The 5,000-nt window shown below is 53.6% G+C and overlaps 1 non-coding gene across 1 annotated transcript in view; it reads right to left on the reverse strand.

The window, feature by feature from the left end:
* Positions 1 to 1,677, reverse strand: part of LOC126433377 (small subunit ribosomal RNA) — a 1,910-nt gene extending 233 nt beyond the window's left edge. Inside the window, exon 1 of the ribosomal RNA XR_007578438.1 lies at positions 1 to 1,677. This exon is cut by the window's left edge and continues 233 nt beyond it. This is a non-coding gene — a ribosomal RNA (small subunit ribosomal RNA).
* Positions 1,678 to 5,000: the final 3,323 nt, after the last annotated feature.

Consider the following 5,000-nt stretch of genomic DNA (forward strand, 5'->3'; position numbering starts at 1 on the left):
TTCATGGGGAACAATTGCAAGCCCCAATCCCTAGCACGAAGGAGGTTCAGCGGGTTACCCCGACCTTTCGGCCTAGGAAGACACGCTGATTCCTTCAGTGTAGCGCGCGTGCGGCCCAGAACATCTAAGGGCATCACAGACCTGTTATTGCTCAATCTCGTGCGGCTAGAAGCCGCCTGTCCCTCTAAGAAGAAAAGTAATCGCTGACAGCACGAAGGATGTCACGCGACTAGTTAGCAGGCTAGAGTCTCGTTCGTTATCGGAATTAACCAGACAAATCGCTCCACCAACTAAGAACGGCCATGCACCACCACCCACCGAATCAAGAAAGAGCTATCAATCTGTCAATCCTTCCGGTGTCCGGGCCTGGTGAGGTTTCCCGTGTTGAGTCAAATTAAGCCGCAGGCTCCACTCCTGGTGGTGCCCTTCCGTCAATTCCTTTAAGTTTCAGCTTTGCAACCATACTTCCCCCGGAACCCAAAAGCTTTGGTTTCCCGGAGGCTGCCCGCCGAGTCATCGGAGGAACTGCGGCGGATCGCTGGCTGGCATCGTTTATGGTTAGAACTAGGGCGGTATCTGATCGCCTTCGAACCTCTAACTTTCGTTCTTGATTAATGAAAACATACTTGGCAAATGCTTTCGCTTCTGTTCGTCTTGCGACGATCCAAGAATTTCACCTCTAACGTCGCAATACGAATGCCCCCGCCTGTCCCTATTAATCATTACCTCGGGTTCCGAAAACCAACAAAATAGAACCGAGGTCCTATTCCATTATTCCATGCACACAGTATTCAGGCGGGCTTGCCTGCTTTAAGCACTCTAATTTGTTCAAAGTAAACGTGCCGGCCCACCGAGACACTCACTCAAGAGCACCCTGGTAGGATTGCAACGGGGTCCGCCTCGGGACGCACGAGCACGCACGAGGTGCGTCGCACGCCTTCAGCTCGCCCCACCGGCAGGACGTCCCACGATACATGCCAGTTAAACACCGACGGGCGGTGAACCAACAGCGTGGGACACAAATCCAACTACGAGCTTTTTAACCGCAACAACTTTAATATACGCTATTGGAGCTGGAATTACCGCGGCTGCTGGCACCAGACTTGCCCTCCAATAGATACTCGTTAAAGGATTTAAAGTGTACTCATTCCGATTACGGGGCCTCGGATGAGTCCCGTATCGTTATTTTTCGTCACTACCTCCCCGTGCCGGGAGTGGGTAATTTGCGCGCCTGCTGCCTTCCTTGGATGTGGTAGCCGTTTCTCAGGCTCCCTCTCCGGAATCGAACCCTGATTCCCCGTTACCCGTTACAACCATGGTAGGCGCAGAACCTACCATCGACAGTTGATAAGGCAGACATTTGAAAGATGCGTCGCCGGTACGAGGACCGTGCGATCAGCCCAAAGTTATTCAGAGTCACCAAGGCAAACGGACCGGACGAGCCGACCGATTGTTTTTGATCTAATAAAAGCGTCCCTTCCATCTCTGGTCGGGACTCTGTTTGCATGTATTAGCTCTAGAATTACCACAGTTATCCAAGTAACGTGGGTACGATCTAAGGAACCATAACTGATTTAATGAGCCATTCGCGGTTTCACCTTAATGCGGCTTGTACTGAGACATGCATGGCTTAATCTTTGAGACAAGCATATGACTACTGGCAGGATCAACCAGGGAGCTGCGTCAACTAGAGCTGAGCAGCCGGCCGCCCGGGAGTGTGTCCCGGGGGCCCGCGCGAACACGCAAGCGTCCGCTCAATTATTCTGCAAACAGGAGGAGGCTGAGCTCCCCTGCACAATACACCTCGAAACCCTCTCAGGTCCCGGCGGCGCGCAGCGCCGTCCTAAGTACTTGGTCGGGTTCGAGAGAGGCGCAATCGCCCGGAGTTTGGCGAGTAGACGCTTTAGGTGCGACCACCCGTGCTCCCAACTGAGCTTGCCGCTGCCGACAGAGGCCCGGGAGCGTGCTGTCGTGGCATTGCCGGCGGGAGACAACACGCGCCACCTACGGTGGCCGGCAGCTCCAACGCCAGCGCCACAGAAGGACAAAAGCCCCACTTGGGTGCCGAAGCGAACTCTCCCAGCACAGCGCACGCGCCAACACGTCCGCACAGCTGCGATACAATCCACCTGCGAGAACCGCAGAGGCGACCGAGCAGCAGACGGCGTCGCGGCGCCGAGCGCCGGGCGGCGGCGCATCCTCAGCGCACACAGTCCTCAATCGGACCAGCACACTGCAGATGTCCACCGCGCTTCGCACCGGGCCCGCGAGGACCTACTTTGGCCGCACGGCGCCGCGTGCAGGGTGCGCCGGCGCGCAGCTACGCCGCCTGCCGCCTCCGTCGGCCGGCGCGCCTGCCACTGGCCGCCCCCACCAGCCGGCTGTAGCGCGTGCGCCCACGCACCGCGCGGCCAGCACGCCGGGAGGCCCCCCCTCACCGGCCGGGGACGGTCCCACCCAGCCACCGCCGCGTATCGCTTCACACCCACATGCCATTCACGTTCGTGGGCATGGTGGGTATCGCTGAAACAACCGGTTGGTAGCTCAACCGATCGTCGCCATCACTGATTCACCTCTAGCGAGAACAACCGCACCACAACGGTTTACCAGTTCTTCATTTGCGTAACGTCACCAGCAAACGTAGACGTCCATCGCCATTTGCAAATTCAACGATTGTTGCATGCCTGTGTCAGGTGTCACGACACACTATGTCTGCCCACATACACGCAACAACATGTGCACGCTTCGCGAACACGTGGAAGGTGGCCCCCGTACGTATGCGATGTCCATTGCGCGAACGACTGTCAACCGGCCTCTGTCGCATGTCGCAGATGTGGAACGCAGTGCACCATGCTATCACGGTGTGTGAGAAGAGACGACTACGTCTGACAACACGCGCCACTACATCAACAGACGGCTCATGCCGATCGCCATCCACGGCATACCATACTGCAATCCAGCTCTTATAGGGAGACGACATGTAGCTGAGTGCACAATATTTGGACCGTATGGTTCGCCGTTGTTGGCGCAGTCGTGGTACGGTCACACATGTACCACGATGTATCATTCAGTACATGAGGACCAATGTGCAGTACAGTGTGTGATTTGGACGTACAACATCAGCGGACAGTTGACACAAGCCGTACCACAACGTAGGCTGTGCTTCGCCATGCGAATGCCAATGAACAACTGCGAAGGGCATTGAGCATGTACGTCCTGCTGCCATCCGCATTACAGTGTATAGCTGCAAGGTGTTTAACATGAAGCGATACTCTGGGGACCGGGCAGTGCGAGTAGCAAACTATATTGCGGGGGTTGCAGTTAGGCAACACTACACTAATTTAACGCGTCGTATGACAATTACAGAGCAGGTTAAGGCCCAACGTGTGTTGGGTTAAGGCCCAACGTGTGTTGGGTTAAGGCCCAACGTGTGTTGGGTTAAGGCCCAACGTGTGTTGGGTTAAGGCCCAACGTGTGTTGGGTTAAGGCCCAACGTGTGTTGGGTTAAGGCCCAACGTGTGTTGGGTTAAGGCCCAACGTGTGTTGGGTTAAGGCCCAACGTGTGTTGGGTTAAGGCCCAACGTGTGTTGGGTTAAGGCGCAACGTGTGTTGGGTTAAGGCGCAACGTGTGTTGGGTTAAGGCGCAACGTGTGTTGGGTTAAGGCGCAACGTGTGTTGGGTTAAGGCGCAACGTGTGTTGGGTTAAGGCGCAACGTGTGTTGGGTTAAGGCGCAACGTGTGTTGGGTTAAGGCGCAACGTGTGTTGGGTTAAGGCGCAACGTGTGTTGGGTTAAGGCGCAACGTGTGTTGGGTTAAGGCGCAACGTGTGTTGGGTTAAGGCGCAACGTGTGTTGGGTTAAGGCGCAACGTGTGTTGGGTTAAGGCGCAACATAGGTTAGGTTAAGGCGCAACATAGGTTAGGTTAAGGCGCAACATAGGTTAGGTTAAGGCGCAACATAGGTTAGGTTAAGGCGCAACATAGGTTAGGTTAAGGCGCAACATAGGTTAGGTTAAGGCGCAACATAGGTTAGGTTAAGGCGCAACATAGGTTAGGTTAAGGCGCAACATAGGTTAGGTTAAGGCGCAACATAGGTTAGGTTAAGGCGCAACATAGGTTAGGTTAAGGCGCAACATAGGTTAGGTTAAGGCGCAACATAGGTTAGGTTAAGGTACAATATAGGTTAGGTTAAGGTACAATATAGGGTAGGTTAAGGCGCAACATAGGTTAGGTTAAGGCACAACACGGGTTAGGTTAAGGCACAACACGGGTTAGGTTAAGGCACAACACAGGTTAGGTTAAGGCACAACACGGGTTAGGTTAAGGCACAACACGGGTTAGGTTAAGGCAGAATACGGGTTAGGTTAAGGCACAATACGGGTTAGGTTAAGGCACAATACGGGTTAGGTTAAGGCACAATACGGGTTAGGTTAAGGCACAATACGGGTTAGGTTAAGGCACAATACGGGTTAGGTTAAGGCACAATACGGGTTAGGTTAAGGCACAATACGGGTTAGGTTAAGGCACAATACGGGTTAGGTTAAGGCACAATACGGGTTAGGTTAAGGCACAATACGGGTTAGGTTAAGGCACAATACGGGTTAGGTTAAGGCACAATACGGGTTAGGTTAAGGCACAATACGGGTTAGGTTAAGGCACAATACGGGTTAGGTTAAGGCACAATACGGGTTAGGTTAAGGCACAATACGGGTTAGGTTAAGGCACAATATGGGTTAGGTTAAGGCACAATATGGGTTAGGTTAAGGCACAATATGGGTTAGGTTAAGGCACAATATGGGTTAGGTTAAGGTACACATTGTTGTAAGGAAAGGTGTTTTGGGGGGGGGGGGGCGGCAGTTTGTTGATTGTGATTATCGTAAGTAAATGACTGCGGCATCATCTGATTTGCCACGTCAGGGTGCACCTTTGGCTCATAACAGGCGGCGCTCTGATTCCATGCTTGTGGCAGACCTGTGTCTTTCATTCCTGCCATTGTTTGTGT

The sequence above is a fragment of the Schistocerca serialis genome, unplaced genomic scaffold, assembly GCF_023864345.2.
Source record: "Schistocerca serialis cubense isolate TAMUIC-IGC-003099 unplaced genomic scaffold, iqSchSeri2.2 HiC_scaffold_1163, whole genome shotgun sequence".
Lineage (NCBI taxonomy): Eukaryota > Metazoa > Arthropoda > Insecta > Orthoptera > Acrididae > Schistocerca > Schistocerca serialis.